This window comes from Pristis pectinata, chromosome 5 (genome assembly GCF_009764475.1).
Source record: "Pristis pectinata isolate sPriPec2 chromosome 5, sPriPec2.1.pri, whole genome shotgun sequence".
Lineage (NCBI taxonomy): Eukaryota > Metazoa > Chordata > Chondrichthyes > Rhinopristiformes > Pristidae > Pristis > Pristis pectinata.
Window position 1 is genome coordinate 69,137,706 of NC_067409.1, and position 17,643 is coordinate 69,155,348.

Here is a 17,643-nt window from a genome sequence, read left to right on the forward strand (position 1 = left end):
GGGGAAAGTTTAAAGGTGACGTGACGGGCAAGCTTTTTACACAGAGAGTGGTAGGTGGCTGGAATAGGTTACCGGTAGTGGAAGCAGGCAGTTTGGTGGAGTTTAAGAGGCTTTTAGACAGACACATGAAGGGAACGGAGGGATATGGATGATACACAGGAGAAGGACATGTAGTATAAATTGGCATCAAGATCACACAACATCGTAGGCCAAATGGCCTGTCCAGTGCTGTAGTGTTCTATGTTCTAGGTTCTAAATATTGAGGCTGATGCTACAATGTCATACTAAGGGAGTACTGTTATACTGAAGGTGTACTGTAATATTGAGGACTCTCTACCAAGTCCTTCAGCTAAAATGTTATACCCTGCCTGCTCTCCTGGGTGTATATAAAATATTCAGTGGTGCTGTTTTCAATTAATAGCACGGATGTTCTCCCTGATGTACAGACCGATATTTATCCCTACGTTGCTACTACTGAAACAGATTATCTGATCAGTATCACATTGCTGCTCCTGTACACTTGGTGTGGCTGCTGGTTCCTACATTACAGCGGCAACATTTCAAAGAGTACTTCATTGGCTGTGAAGCACTTTGGGATGTCCCGAAGTTGTGAGAGACACTGTAGGAATTTGTCTCTATTTTCTCTGACCATCTATTGCAGCTGCAACATTGTGAAGCAAAGAAATAATCACAACTACATTGAACTTTCTTTTTCTACGTATTTTGGAAATGCCACCTGTCAATAGAGTGGCACGATAGTGTAGCAGTTAGCATAATGTTATTGCAGTGTCAGCGATGCGGGTTCAATTCCCACCGCTGTCTGTAAGGAGTTTGTACGTTCTCCCATGTGTCTGCGTAGGTTTCCTCCGGGTGCTCTGATTTCCTCCCACATTCCAAAGACGTACAGGTTAGGAGCTGTGGGCATGCTTTGTTGACACCAGAAGAGTGGCGACACTTGCGGGCTGCCCCCAGTACATTCTTAGTAATGCAAAAAAGGCATTTCACTGTGTGTTTCAGTGTACATGTGACAATAAACAAATATCTAAATATCAATAAGCTTATTTCTTTAATCAGTGTGGGTAGTGCAACATTCCAAAGCAAACAATAATACCGTAAGTTCTGCTTAAGTTGTATTGCGAAGACCCCATGTGTTCCAGTTAGACACAGCACTGTGCTTTCCTACAAGTTGCTGAAAAGTCATGGGGGAAGGGAAGCGTGCATGCTGTTGAAAGTTAAGGAAGCCAGACTGCTGGGCTCCCTTTATATCCAGCAGGAGAACAGCAGGGACTCTCTGCAGTCCAGCTTTCCCCTGTCAGGAGCTGAACTCTTTCATGTATTCTCACTCAGGCAGGCAAACCGTGCCTAAATCTGTTCCTGCTGAGCCAAGTCCACACGATCCCACTAGCTTTATCTTTCTTACATCCAAGATCTTAATCTTCTGATAATAGAGTGGGAAAAAAAGGTCCAGTTAAACACTATGGGTTAGCTACTGGTAGAAAGCCTTTGTGAATAACCAAATTGCACCATATCACAAATGTAAAGTGCAGGGAATCACTATAAAGCAACATTTTTGCAACAGTCCTAAAATCTAATGTCACAAGTTACTTGATTGCTTCCTAATGGCTTAATTTCATGGTCTTTATTTGGAGGAAGTACCATTCATATTTTCCTAAATCTTCTGTGAGACTTTTATCACTCACAGCTCCATAGTGCGTCAGAGCATCATATCATTTATAATGGTGTGTCAGCTCCCCTTAGAGCAGGAAGCAGAGTGCAACTTGTCACAATTAGCTCTGACTTTTACATATTTGTCAGCCAAATTGTCGTTATGACATCCAAAATGCCTATTGTCTATCAGTCCCACTGCATTAAAACTACCAAACAGGAAAGGAAAATAAAAAGGAAGTTTAGAATTCTTTCTGTATCTAATTTAATAAAATTATAATTATATTGAAATCCTAATAAATGTTGTTAAGTCCAAAGAGCAGCAAATTAATTTATCTTGCACTTTAATTGGCTTATTACTCCTATCTGGATTGCAGCTGCTGCTTCACCTACTCTGAGAAGCATATATCAATCTGCATTGTCTGCACCAGGTTATATTTCCCAGAGAAAAATTTGTAGCGTTCCCTTTCTTTTTGCCTTCCTTTTATGTGTAGAGAAAAGAGAGCATTCACTCAGAGAGAGGCGGCAGCAAAGTGGGCCTGCTTTTATTCCATAAATGTGATTTCTCTTGCTGATTTCAACAGTGAGAGTGAAAGAACATTGAAACAAAGATGGCGCAGGTTAAATTTGTGCGGGCGAATGTTATTCTAATATGCGCAGAGGAAAGATGGCGAAGGTTTTGGGTGGGGGGGTGTGAGTGGGGAAAGAGAAAAAGAATGGTGCAGTTTTCACAATATAATGAAAAAACGCGTACAAGGCTAGGATTTCATTGTCGATAATACATAAACACAGATGAATTCTGTCTTTGGTTTGTTCATGGTTTTCACTCTGCACAGCAGGGATGTTCTTAAGAACTTGCCCTCTGCGTAATTTCTCTAAACAGAAGCCACAGACCTAGTGAGATGTGATTATATTCAGATCAGCTGTTCACTCCCTATGAAAAGTGTTATAATTTAAATCGATGAATGAGTCTTACATTTTCATGTTGCCGGGGATTTATAAATACGCACTTATTACTATGCCATTTTCTTGAGGAGATGCTGGGCAGCTTTGTTGTTCAAAATATATTTAGTGATTGACAAGAACGTGTCTACTGCCTGCAGTCTCCGCAATAGCTCACCATGTTGCCTGCTAACCAGAAGATCAAAAATTATCGATTTCATGCAACTGCGTGCTCTGGATACGTAAGTGAGTTTTAAATGTGGCTAGACCGTAAAAACACAAACGGTACATTTTGTAAAAACAATAAATTGTCTGATTAATGTTGCATTTCAGGTGGTGCTCTTCGACTTTATTTTTAACATGCTTTGATTTGAAATATTCACACAGATTATTGAAACATTTTGTCGCAGTCCACATCTGCAGTCCCAGAATCCTTTGTGTATCTAATCTTTCTTGCAATTGGAATGTCTTCAATCTTTTCAAGGATTAAAGACTCAAAATGTGAAAGACGGACACCAATAACTTAAAATTAAGGCATTCTTGTTTCGTATTCGGCGGCAAGCCAGTAAAAGAAATATTTAACAGATAATGGAATATGAAACTTTCCCAATTTTCTTTTGACGCGTCACATTCCCTTTATTATTTTTCTTTGTCAAGTTGGTTGACACGCTATTTTTCGGTTTTATTTCAAATATGCGGTGAATACAACATTCCAAGCATGAGTGCTACCTTGAAATATTAGACTCTGGGACTGCTTTTCCAAAGCTGCTCTTGGATATCTGAATAAAGGCACTGGTCATTGCCGCAGTCACTCTCTTTGTGCGCAGGCGATAGTATTTTACCCAACTATTGCTTTACAGCATTCAGAAGGTAAGTTTCCAGTTACACAACTTTCAAAACATCATTATTCTTTATAGTCATAACACTTAAAATGATGAAGATGAATTGAAAAACCATGTAGTGTGCTTTAATTCAAATATCACCTGATTGGAATTAATTAAAAACTATTCCGTGGAACACTCCTGGAGTTAAATAGGGGACTATGCGGATTTTATTAATAATCTTCATGTGAAGGTCACAAAGCCAGTGCTCCGAAGACTTCCTTTCAATATTTATACACAGAAGGTTCTAATCGAAACTGTGAAATACATGTAGCATTTAGCAATATTAATGAAATAAAGTTTATTTGTCCTTAACATGAACAAAGATATTTATCAGAGAAAAGCATCATCTTGCTAAAAATACAATTATGCTTTCAGAAATTGTATTTGCTTTGTAACCACAACGAACATCCGACGTAGCTTTTTAAATGACTGAAGTAATCCCTAAAACTTCATGTTTGTCTTTGTCAACACAGCTTGTCCAGTTGCACAATAGGCGGTAGACATTGTGGTAACATGAAATCTGTGAAATAAATTTGATCATCTATCTGTAAGTGGTGATTAATCAGCATGCCTCTAATACCTTTGATGCATTAGGGTGGATAATGCTTCTGTCAGTAAATATGTATATCTATGAATATTGGTAGTTTATTTAGGTAGCTCAAAGACATTAATACTTAGGGATAGGTACAAAATATATCAATATGTGGCATTCATATATCTACGAAACAATACAACAATGCTTCATAAAAGTAGATACATCAATGAATAAATAGGGCTGGGGTAAATCTATTTTATCTTAAAGAGCATTAAGAGGTTCAAGATTAATGCTGTTTAATTGGGTTAGATATACAAATATTTTCCAATTATCTATGTAGAATATTTTCTAATTTTGAAGAAAATAAGCAGTTAATATTTTCACCTTGTGCTAAACACATTTTAGTATCTTTCTTTAATGTAGCTTTATTTTCTCAAAAATATTTGTGAGATACCTTTTGTCTGTTGGTATATAGAAATAATGCAAGCTCTACATTTTAAAATATTATTTTGAACAAAGGTTATCTGTCACAAAAAATATTATTTTTTCTTGTTTTATAGGCATTCTGTTATTTTCTTTCCAAATGAGAGTTACTTGATTTTGCGAATATATGTGACAAACCTGTTATCACTTTAAACCCTTGAACTACAGAGTGAAAGAGAAATGCAGTTTGAATGAACCAACAACCAGATCAAACAACCGAGCTTTTCTTTTGGGTGGAATGTGTATTCTAGTCCACAAAAATAGAAATATTGAACTAAATAAAATTAGTGCTCTCCGAGATTTCCTTAACACTGCAGTAGGGGTGAATTTGCAATGTCCATAGTACATTGATATATAAATATATTTTTGATTTACGTTTTTAAAAGAAATCAGCACATATTGGCAATACAAACATAAGCTACAAGCCAGCATTAATTAGTTTCAATTTCCGCATTGTGTTGTTTTTTTTAGAAACTCTAAAGGAATATGTTTGCAACTCCACTATAAATAGCAAAGAACAGTAACATATCCCTGTAATGCCTTCATTTAACATGCTCTTGAAAAAAAAAGCACACAATAATTATTCTATGCAGTACTATTATTTGGAGAGTTAATGTATAGGCAGAGCAGTTATTAGCAAGTTTAGTAACAAAAATATTAAATACTTGAGTGATTTTATTTTTCCACTCTTCAGCATGACATGGAGTTAAAACCGAGTCTATACTTATCTGGCTATTTTGCTCAGCATTACATTACTCCTGAACCATATTTAACCAAATGGAATAATCAAATTTCATTATATTTAATATTTCACGATAGCTAAAAATTCCAATTCCAAACATATCAGTGTATTAACCTAAATTAGTAACTACAATAAGCACTAATCTGACTCAATTACACATCTTGATGTAAGATACAATCTCTTTTTGGGAACCAGAGAAAAATGCTATTCAATTTTTTTAGGCTGTATTTAAGTAAGAGTTGTAATGAATGTATGTTACAATTGAAAAATTGTGGCATATCTTACCATGCTACAGTGAGAAATCATTGTTATATGATCAATATTATACATTAGCATTTATAACAAAGGGCTGTAATCTCCTACCACGAACATTAAAATGGCCTTGTGAGTTTTTTAATACACTTCATCAGTGAAAGTAACACACATAGGTACAGTATTAAAATATATTGGTTTAAGTTGTATGCTAGTTATGTCACAACCTATTAAAATTCATAGTGCATCGACAATCCTAATTCTATATAAACCACAATGCTCTGACTCACACATTCTCACTGTGAGAAAATAGAATACTGGAAAAAACTATTTCAGAAATGTCAATTTATTTCATGGCTGATATAACTCCCTCATAATCTTGGCAGGAAAATTATTATCGTCACACAGTTTTATTGCTCAGTATCCTGATTTATTGTGGTAAATTTGGTTTGTATATATTTTCCTTGATGGGTGCACGAGCATTTCCAGATCGATAATTATCAATAGTCTTACAGAAGTAATCACTGGCACAGCTTCGCAGGATTAATGACCTTCTCCTTCCTCTAATTTCCCAAAGATTTAAAGCATTTTGTTCTTATGCAGGAAACAAATCATTAGGTTCAATGAGGAGAAATGACTTTTGTTCATACAGCAGCTAACCAGAATCTTGAAATGTCCAAAGTTTAAAATCATTTGATTGTGTTTGGTATCAACTGCCTGAGCTTTGTCCATGCAGGTGGAGTAATATTTGAATCTTTGAGTTGTTTCTTTGACTCTTTCTTCAACTGATAATTGTTGCACAAAGATGCTGCAAAGTGCACTGGCTCCTGGAAATGTGTGATTCACCTTTTGGTTGTCCAATTTCTCCAGATCCCTTTGTGCACAGAGAAATGGCAGGGATTAATTTCATGAGAGGCCATTCACTTGTCTCTAATTGCAATATCTTATGTCACTCTGCCTTTAAAGAATGAGAACTTCTGCTAAGGTTCAAACCTCATGACTTCCATGAAAGGACAATACTGTGGTTGGGTGTAATTTAATGCACTGATCTTTCTTTGAATTGAATCACATACATTCAAGTCAGTTAAAAATAATTTATTTTCATGTGAATCTCGTATGACAAGATTTGTGTTTACTTGACAGTGTTCAGGTCTGACTCAGGGATTCCTTTGCTGTGAAGAAGCTCTTTTTGTAGTCTAGTCATTGTTGCAGAGCAGGAGAGAGCAGCAGCCATTTTATGTTCAGCAGGATTCCATAAATCACAATGACCAGATAATTCTGTGATGCTGGTTAGGAGACAGATCGTACACAGCTGAAAAAAAAAGGATTTCCTTGAAATAGAGCCTTTGGCTCTTTTATGACCTTTTGAGAGCAGACAAGGCCCTGGTTTAACGTCGCATCTGCATGGTGCTTTCAACAATCTAGTCCTCTCTAAGTGCTGCACTTGATCTTTGTGTTCAAATCTCTGGTATTGGAATTGAATCCACAACCTTCTAACCAACTGAAATGCAGCTTACCCATAACCAAGAACGTACCAATATATCAAAATAGGAGACATAGAAAAATTAAATCCATTATCTTAGTCCAGTCCTGAGTGTTTGGGTTCCACATGTACTTGAGTTCCACATCTTGGTAACAGTTCCACAAGGAAGGTCCAAGCTTTTCACTCTGAGAAATGGCTGTCAGAACGCGAGTACCTCATGCTAATCTTCTCCCATTATCTGGGTGAAGGGCAGCAGTGAATTGGGACAGGAGAGAAAGAGGGTTTAAAAAAAAGTAAATATTGAAATACAGCTTCCAAAAAGAACTCGGCACAACACTCAGGAATGAAATAGGCTGTCACCCAATCCATTTTGAAATAAGCCCAGGGAGATTCATTCCCATAGTCTTTGAGAGACTATGACATGTTCCCATACTCATACTGGAGATGCGCTCAGTGAGGTCATGGATCGGAGAGTCACAGCTTGTCACATCCTATAACGCCATCTCTAAGATGAACTCAGAAAACACAAATTGAAAATAAAAAAAACTGCAGATGTTTGGAAATCTGGTGATTTCCAAGCACTGCAGCAAGCAGTGGCGATGCTCAGCAGGCCAGACAGCATCTATTGGGAGAAAACCAGTGTGTTCTGATGGAGGGATATTGACCTGAAATGTTTCTCTCTCCATAGATGCTGCCTGACTTGCTAGGTATTTCCAATACTTCCTGTTCTTATTTCAGAAAATACTGAGTTGCAAGACAGTGAGAGAGATTTCTGCATTAAAATTCTTGAAAATTTAAAAAAAATCACAAAGGTTCTATCTGCATTAGTTAATAATTAATAGGCAATCATGATCATTCACAATGCAGTTAAATACATGATCTGGGATATGAACATTCCTTGCCACTGGGTCTAAATCCTGGAACCCCCTCTCCAACAGTACTGGAGAAGGTCTGCGGTGGTTCACAAAGGCAGCTCACCCCCACTTTCTCAAAGGCAATTAGGGGCAATTAATGCTGGATTTGCCAGTGACACATTCATACTTTGATTGAATAAATTTAATGTGCAGCTCAGTGTCATAAAGCTTTTAAATTTATTCTTCAACACCATACATCTTTTAATGAACTTTTTATGACATAAAAATGAAATTTTCAACATGTTGCCACAAATATATAAAAATCTAAATGTTAAGCTTCCAGGTTCAGTGTTGCAAATATGAAATAAGACCCTGTTTTGATTCCAGCCCCCAGCTCTGATGAAGGGTCTTTTACCCAAAACGTTGACTGGTTTCTCTTTCCACAGATGTTAGTTGACTGGCTGAGTTCTTCCAGCATTAGTCCTGGTTTCAGATTCCAGCATCTGCAGTTTTATTTGTTTTACAAGATCCTCCCTTTTTAAATGAGTGTAAGTGTTTTTATGCGGCTTAAAGTAGAATTTATGCGAGTGTATTAACAAAGATAGAATAGGGACACAAGTTGATGTTCCTTTGCCTTGCTATATCAGCCTGTCAGGCGATCTATGCAAACTTGTAAATAACGCATCACGTTGTTTTACTCTGTTTAAAAATAAATCACTTTTGTTTTCGGTAATAAGATTGCAATATGTTTAGTATTTGAACGCAACAATGCTCCACGCACTCTTCTGTATTTTCCTTTGTGTGGGAAGCTGTAACCGAAGCCTTTAAGACGACTATATCCGCAAATTTAGCACACTGCTCCAGCAAAATGAAAATCTCTCACGTACAATAGACTTTATGTTTTACGTTGAAAATAGTTGGAAGGGTTTAAAACATTTTTTTAAAAAACGAACTAAATAAATCAGTGATGCAAATAACAAAATTATAAAATTGTCCAAAGTGCAAAGGAATGCACTGGGTAGCTTTGTTTTCCGTAACTCTACAATCCTTGCCGTCTTTTGTGTTGCAAAGCGAACTCTTTGAAGTTCGGAAAATACTTTTTAAACTAAGTAAAATGTCTCTCAGTCGGATAACAAACTTGTGCAAAGGCAGGAAAATGGACGAAAGAAGTTGAAAAGAGTCTGCGATAAAGGCAGACTGGAATGCAGACGGGGAGGGATGCAAACAACGGGAGGACTACCGCCCTTTTGTACACGGCCGGAGTTTGCAACTTGCACACCTCCCCGTCCACTTCGCGAGCGGCTGCCGACATTTCAGCGCGAGCACCTCCGCTCTTGGGGGAGGCCGCAGCACCGCGCCCCCACATCCAGCCGCCAGCCTCGGCCCTTGGGAACAGAGTTAACGGGGAGGGGGGGGTGGTAAGAAGTAGAGCGGGAGTGATAGACGCTCTAATTCCTCAAGCACAGAATAAATCCATTTATGATTAACTTGAAATATTATATTTCATTTATCTTCTCTGCTCTACTGTTCTTGGAAATGAAGAGCTGCAAGTCAGGTTTATGCGGCCGTGCAGTTATCACTCCCCCCTCTCCTCCCAGCTGTTGGTTTGGCGCACGCACTACTTGTCGCTGGCGGAGTTGCACGACCGCGCGGTCGTTCCTTTAAAAGCAGCGCTGCTGCCGGTCGCCATTTTGCTTGGTGTGGGTGTCGGTGGCGGAGGCTGGTGGAGAGGGAGTGGCGGTGATACACGGCCGCACGGTGAGGGCAGGGCGCTGCCGGCCTGGAGCCGTACGGCGGGCAGCATTAGATAAGCAGCTGTTCAGCGGGAGCCAAGGGGCGCCGTCGCTGCCGGGCTAGGCGCCCGTGGTGTGGTGGCCGCGGGTGAGACTGAGCCCGGGAGGCGCGGCCTCGGGCCGGGCGACTGCCCCAGTTCCTCCCGCGGGGCAGGGCGCTGGGCTGGTCTCGGCGTTGGGGGCTGGGGAAGTCGGTGTCCAGACTCTCCGGAGCGCGGGGAGAGTGTGCTTATTGGGGGGGGGGGGGAAGCGGGTGTGTACTGGGGGGAAGGGGGTCCGCGGGGGAGGGGGGAGTGGTGTTTACCGGGGGGGGGGGGGGTTCGCCGGGGCGTGCGGGCCAAGTGTTTACCAGGTGTGCTGGGTTGGGATTAATGGGACAGCTGGGTGAAAGGAGTAGACATTTACCCAGTGCCGTTGGGTGGTGGGTTGGGGCATTTGCCTGGGTTATTGGGTGGAGGAGGGCTGTGGGAAGAGGTGATCCGAAGTATTTATGTGTAACTGGGTGGCTTACTTGTCCTCTGGCAGTCTTATTTATCTGGACTTGGGGTGCAGATGTTTATTTATTAGGGAGGAAGTGGGTTCCTGGTGTTTACCCAGTGTATGGGTGCGTTTGGGTAGGTGGGGTTGTGTTTTGCTGGGTTGCAAAGAATGGTTTATCTAAATATCCATGCTGAGGAGTTGTGGCGTACCTGCTCTGGGATGTTGGCACATATATGCTGGAGAGGTAAAGGGGGTAGTTATTGCCCCAGCCCCTTAGGGAAAATTTTGTTGAAGGAATGGTTTGAGTGATAAGCAAATAGATTTTTCTGATGGTTTAAACAGTGTCATTGAATTGAAAGAAAATAAGCTGATCTCTAGATACATATAAAAATCAGTTATCTTCTGTATACAGCTGATATAGTATTTACATGATTTGTTGAGGGGAAGGGCTTATTTATGTTTATCTACTCCTGGACAGTTTGTCTTTGTGAAGATGAGTTCCCAGACTGGAGGTAGCCATTTACCTGATGGGGTAAGCAGTGTGCTAGAGTGTGGTCTTGTTCTTTCAGCTCAATAAGGAGACTTGAACTGGCTATGCTCAGGAAGTGTACAGGTTGTGGCATGGAATTAGTCTTGGGTTGGAGCTGGAAGGGAAAGTGTGAGAATCAAATTGTTGTGCAAAACTTAACTTGCTCATTAACACTCAAATGAGTTGGCCAGAATCAGACAGTTGGGAATTTGCATTTTAAAAGAATTTTTGGTAACTGAAGGAATGGTTTGAGTGATGGGCAAATAGAGATTTGCTAACATAAGCAGTTGGTGAAAAGTTATCTACCTGTGAAGGAGGGAATAGGAGCAAATGAGCTGATGCAGATTTAGCTTTAAAGTGTATGTTTAAAAAAAACCTTTGCTAAAGTCCATGCCCAAGTTCATTTTGGTAGAAATAAAGTTAAAATGTGTGTCTGACATTTTCTCTTGAAGTTCTTGTGTTCTTACTAATTAATTTTTTTGCCAGAACTGAAATAATTATGGGTTGTTTTGTGTTTAACTTTAATTCCTTCCCCAAATTGAGTTGGTGGACATTGATTTAAATCCTTGGGAAAATTCAGGTTTCTGTGTGTATATTATGTGAATTCAGAATCTGAGCTTGAATTTATTCCTGCATGTTTGTTTTACATGTTTATTTAAGGAGTTTCATTAGTTTTGAGGAAGGAAGGGCACATGAAAGCAAGGATCTAGTGACTATTGATATTCTTTAAATAAGAAAATGATGTTTTCTTCTGTTTTGCCATTGAGCTCCAAATAATGTAGTTCAAATATGGACACTTTTGATTTAAAACTATTGAAATGTGCAGCTGTTAGGCTTGATGGTTTTCCTTGTGCAATTTTGGTAAAACCTTTATATATCAGTTGTATAATTTACCAGTTGCCTCAAAAATGGATTGTAACCACGAATTCCAAACTCCCAAGAGCTTATTTTTAACATTCTGGCATCCTCATCAGATTTTCCTTCAGCATAGATCTGTGATCATAATTCAAGGTTCTAGTTTTGTGGTTCATTTATAGACAGTTGATTAGACAAGTTTGATTTTCTGTAGGAATATTTCTTAGTTTTAATGTGCTTTATGTTAATATTCTTATTGCTAATACTGTGTAAGCAGTGGTGATATATAGCTAATTTTATTTCTGTAGTTGCAAATTGTTATAACGGTTCAAATTGTGCCCTTGCCACAGTAATTGAGAGAGATTCATTAATGAGTATTAGGCTGACCAGGTTCTGTGATATGGATAGTTTGCTATTGGTAATTGAGATGCATTGCCAGGCATGCAGTGTTTGGAAAGCAGTGTTTTGCTGTAGAGGAGTTTATGTGAGTTTGTGTTAATCTGCTGAAATTTGATTTTCTTTTACAGTGCTGCTTAAACACTAATTTGCTTTGTTGGAATAATATATTTGAATATGTTGCTTTGATTTAAGTTTATTGTGTTTGATGTGTTTTACAAGTAAAAGAAAGTAAATATATTCAAGAAAATAGAACAAAATTTGCAACTCTTGGAGCTCACAGTAGTTTGCATTTTAACTCCCATTACTTGCAGTTTAAAATTGCAGTTTGTTTTAACTTTCCAATTGAGTGAGAACTTACAGGGAAAGTATTTTTAAAAAATAAAATCAATGTAGTTTCACCATCATAAAGGTTACTTGAATTCAGCTGCAGTGTCACATCAGAATTGTTTGAACTGAAAGAAAAATTTACTTCGTATAATTTGCATTCTTTTCATGTTTAGCCTGATACTGCAGAAGTACCTTCTACACTTGAAATCTCATTTTATTATTACCTGTAACATAGATGTCTGAATGGCATTGATGAATTTAACTTAGTAATTTGTACCCTTTTTATCTCATCTCTAGCTCACAGTCATAATCCATTTGGACTATATTTGGAAAGTCTAAACAATAAGGAGAGTGACGAAGAATTTGGTAATTCAATGTGACCCTTTCTTTTGCTTTCTAGTGAAATGTCACTCTATTTGAGGGTAATTAAGTAGAATATAGTATGTTTTCCACCATTTATAATGCATAATATATAATACAAAATATGGCAGTTGTTTGAGAGAGCAGAAAAAATTCACTTTTGTTCTTTGCTGAATTCCTAGTTGTTTTGCAGCAACTTTAGGTGGTTCTGTCGAATCCAAGAGCTGCTGGAGCACAAAAAACGTTGGTATGCTAAAGAGTTGAGTTAGTTATTAACCATGCCTGTTGTTTTTCACAAATCTAGTCACCTTTAGATAAGTTGCTGCCAATAGTTGGGGGAGGTGAAAGATTTGTTTTTCATTCTTTTACCACTTAATCCCTACACCAAATTGGATGATTTTGTTTTATTGGGAACTAAGATTTCAGAATGGTGCCTGGTAGACTGGATCTCTAATTTTATTTAGCTAGTATGCAGGAAACTAAACTGTTCAGTTAATGCTGTGTTCTAAATGTAGGCAAAGGCTTTGGACTTGAAAATGGAAATTATAAAATGTAGTATTTAGTCAGAGAATTTTGTTTCACTTGATGGATTTTTGACTCTTAATATGTAATCCAGACTGCCACTTTAGTGAAGTACCTTTTGAAATAAGGCACACCTGCCTATTCCCAATGTCACTGAAATGAAGGGTCTCGACCTGAAGCGTCCATTGTTCATTTCCCTTAATGCTGCCTGACATGCTGAGTTCCTCCATCTGAGTGTTGGTCCCAGTGGTTGCAAATCATTTGTTCTAAGGCAACATTCCTTCAGCCAATAGAAAACAACAACCGAAATGGTCATGAAATGTTGCCAGTGAGCTTTGGTTGGAGGAATGACAGATTTTGTTTGCAAGTTGCATCAGATTTTGTTGGATCCTGAGTCATTCATCTGCTTGTTCTGTGCAGATACCATTTCTTTCTACCATTTACTATTTTTAAAAAATCTGGTGTCTTCAAGGTTTCCAAACTTTTTTGTAAATACTCTCCAATCAAAAAGCTTTCACATATTTAGTAATGGAGATGTGAGATTTTAGGAGGGTTGATTGGTGGGCATTGAGCGTATGTACTCCTGGGTAGTACCTGTGAGAACAGTATTTGGCCAAATTATCTTTCTCTATGGAAATATGGACCTCAGAACATGTAATTAAAAAAAAGAGGTATTTGAGGGGAAGCTGGCTAAACAGGCTAGGAATAGAAGGGCTCTGAGGAGGCTGGGCACTGTAGGACTGAATGGCCTGTTTTTGTGCTGTAAATGTCATGCTATGAAACTTTCAGAATGATTGGCCTAAGTATATTGAGGTACTGAGGTGAAATGGCTGACATTTCATATGGTCTTGGTAATGTATTTAAATGGAATACTCTTGATTTGAGCTAATGGAATGTAAATGGTTTCCAGACTAGCTATATCTTTATACCCATTCCAATTTTTCTTCATTAAGGAGAAGCAGCTTGCTGACATGTGCCAGCAATCCAAGATATAATATCTAGTTGTTAAAATATTGTAGCTATGTGAAATATTTTAAAGTGAATCTTGGTTATGGAGCTGAATATTAATCTAAACATGCCATGTTACTTGGAGGTATTCAGCCTTTCAACATCTGAAAAAGATGGGCTTAACCTTAACCCAAGGTAGAATACCTTGAAGTGAATGTCTCAAAAACACAGACCCATTTTTTTTACCATTTGCTGATCCAGTATTTCCAGTTTTTTGTTTGTGCGAACAGCTGTCAGACTTAATTACTTGAACAAATTACGTGCAGTTGCTTGGCTTTTGAGACTATGGATGGCATAGCATACATGAATATTTTGCTTAAGGTTGCATAAAATTTATGACAGAGGCCATTCAACCTGTTGTTTCATTGCTGGTGAAAAAGAACAACCCAACCTAGTTCTGCCACATACCATTTGGCCCTTAATCCTGCAAGTCAGGTTTGGACAAATGTAAGGGGTGTGATAATGAAGTTCTGGATGTTTTCCCCCTTTTACCAATTAATTGGATCCTTCTCCCAGGGGAAATAGGTCCTTCCTGTCCATCTAGCTAGGTCCCTCAAGTTTATTATCCTCAATTAAGTCTCCCCCAGCATGTTCTGAAATAAATAGTCCTAGCTTCTCCAATCTAACACAGGTAGACACTGGTGAAGAAGACATACAGAATGCTTACCTTCATTGAGTACAAGAATTAGGATGTCATGTTACAGTTGTACAAAATGTTGGTTTGACTGCATTTGGAGTATTGTGTCTAGTTCTGGTTGCCATGATACAGGAAGGATGTGATTAAGCTGGAGAAGGGGTAGAAAAGATTCACAAGGATGTTGCTGGGACTGGAGGGCTTGAGTTAAGGTCAGATTGAATAGGCTGGGACTGTTTTCATTGGAGTGAAGGAAGCTGATGGGTGATCTTGTAGAGGTTTATAAAATCATGAGGGACATAGGGTAGATGGTCATAGTCTTCCCAGTGCAGAGGAGTCTAAAACTAGAGGCATAGGCTTAAGGGGAAAGATTTTCCTATTCAGAAGGTGATGGGTATATGGAATGAGCTGCCAGAGGAAGTGGTAGAGGTGGATACAATTACAATGTTTAAAAGACATTTGGACAGATAGGTGGAAAAGGTTTAGAAGGATATATGCAAGTCCAGGTAAATGGGATTAGTTTAGATAGGCATCTTGGATGCCATGGATGAGTAAACTGAAGGGCCTGATTTTGTGCTGTATAACTCTATGCATCTATAAATCCTTCCTTCATGGCTAAAGTCTGCCTGTTGGCAATATCTCCATAATCTCATTTGCACCTTGCATCTTTCCTATAATGTTGCTAGAATTGCATGTTACCTTTGGACTGTGGTGTAACTGGTGTTGTGAACAGTTTTTGCATAAGGCCCCAGCTCCTGTTCTCTTTGCCACAGCTAATAAAAGGAAAGAATCCTGAATGGCTTTTTAACCACTGCGTCATTAAGGATTTTCAAAATACTTCTTCACAGTACTCAGTATGGTCTTATTATTGTTTATTCTTTTGCCTTGTATCTGATCAAATGCATCACTTTTGCACATATCTGGGTTGGATTTCATTTGGCCAATCACATTGCTGATTTTAAAGTTTCCTTCTTATTCAACCACACTGCCATTGTTTGTATCATGTGAAAATGTCATTATCATGCCCCCTACATTTAAGAGTGAATTCAAAATGTATGCTGTGGAAACCAATGGGCTGAGTACTGAGCCCCTTGGAACCCCAATGAAAACAGTAAAAGCACCCATCCTTTGCTTCCTGACCTGAACTAATTCTTGGATCCAATTTGCCACACTCTTGTGGATTCCATGGACTTCTGCTTTTTTGATCAGCTTGCCATGTGGAAATGGTCAAAGGTCTTACTGAAATCCACATTTTGTGTGGCCAGAAAAAGTTTCATTGTATGCTGAAATTTTTACCAGTATTTTTGTCTGTAATCATGGGGAAAAAAAACTTTGGAATGATTGTTTCAAAGTTGAATTCAGTTTTGGATATTTCTTGTGTAAGCAATTGGAAAGATGGAATCATAGTGAATTAATAAAATGCAGACTTTTGCTGATAATTTTGTAATTATTTTTAAAGATACAGGTTTAGGTTTTGATTTTCAGCAGTAAGTCGTCAAGTTGTCTTGGTAGTAGAGTTCGAACAGATTTCAAATTAATTCAGACTGCTTTCATAGTTCATTTTCATAATGGCTTCCTGCTTTGCAGTTTATAAAGGCTGTAAAGTTGGTCTTTGTACAATGCCTACTTTATTTCAAAGAATTTTTAACTTGTGCCAATACCAGCAGAAGACTGCTTTTAAAGTTGTGGTTCTGGAAATGCAATCGGTATGGCACACTGGAAGGAATGTAAGTGTTGTGTGGTTACAGTGAGGTGTATAGAGACTGCTGGTCCTTTGAAGTTGTAAGATGAATTCCATATGTGTGGAGGAGTAAGAACAGACAACACTGTAAAGTGATGCACATTGTTGGGAACTAAATGCTTTTATTTTAATAGCACATTCTAATCACTTTATAGGGGGTGGGGGAAATGAGGGTACTCTTAAAAACTGGGAAAATATGGTATTAGTGGGATATTTTTTGTCAGCTGGATAGCTTAAAGGATGTGGTTAGTTGGCAGTCACTGGAATATTACAGATTTTGCTCATCAATAATAAAAGAATAAACACATGGCTGTTAACCCTGTGCATTCCCAGAGATTGTAAATAACAAAATAACACTACTGGTTACTAGATTAACAATCCAGAGGCTTTACAATTTTCTGAAGGTATGAGCTGGAAATGTTGAACTTAACTAATCTGAAAGACGCAGCCTTCATCAGTTAGGTTGAACATAAAGCTTAAACCCTAACTGTTTTACCATAGCAGATTTCCTACACTGTATAATTATCTTTAACTGGAGTGATGATATTGGACCCTCTGTTACATGGTTGATTCTTCCCTGGCCTGGGTGTCTAGTGAATACTTTAAGGGCAGTTAGTGAATGGGTTAAGTATGTTTAATGATGGGCTCAATTAAGTCAATTAAAAAAATTTACCAGCCTATTTGTATTTTGCTTGATTGCAGTATGTTGGACTAAAATAGTAGACTTGATTTGTATTCAAGGTTGGCATAAATTTACTTCCTGTACATTTGGCAGGCCACCTCAGGATGTCCAGTTTGACTTTAGTTGACTGCAAGGCTGAGGGTTTTGATCTAAATTCAGGATTCCATTAATTTGCTGCCACTTCTAATGATTTTGTTATTACATTTTACAATTATCGTCACTTAGGCACTTCGTCTGAAAATATTTAGAATTTTGAAAATTGAGAAATGAGGTGTCAGATTTCAGTTCCTGTAGATTGCTCTTATACTTGTAACTTTCAGTTAACTCTTGAATATTGCCCTCTGTGGAGGAGCAATGTACTTTAGTTGGTGTTTGGGGGGTGGGGGAAAGAGGGACATCCTTGTCCTATAAAAGCCTGTGTAGATTGCATTTCTGGAGCAGCACCGGCCATGATTGCTGCCAAGGTAATTGAG

The 17,643-nt window shown here is 38.4% G+C and overlaps 1 protein-coding gene across 8 annotated transcripts in view; it reads left to right on the top strand.

The window, feature by feature from the left end:
• The first annotated feature begins 2,655 nt into the window (after window positions 1–2,655).
• The window catches only part of LOC127570271 (catenin beta-1), a 47,687-nt gene continuing 32,699 nt past the window's right edge, over window positions 2,656–17,643 (top strand). For 2 of the 8 annotated variants that reach the window (XM_052015639.1, XM_052015645.1), the window contains exon 1: window positions 9,506–9,598. The gene's annotated coding sequence lies outside the window, so the exon portion shown is untranslated. Of the gene's footprint in view, window positions 2,850–9,505; window positions 9,599–9,703; window positions 9,722–12,520; window positions 12,590–17,643 lie in introns of those variants that run through there. The other 6 variants (XM_052015646.1, XM_052015640.1, XM_052015641.1 and 3 more) reach the window with 6 other exon arrangements.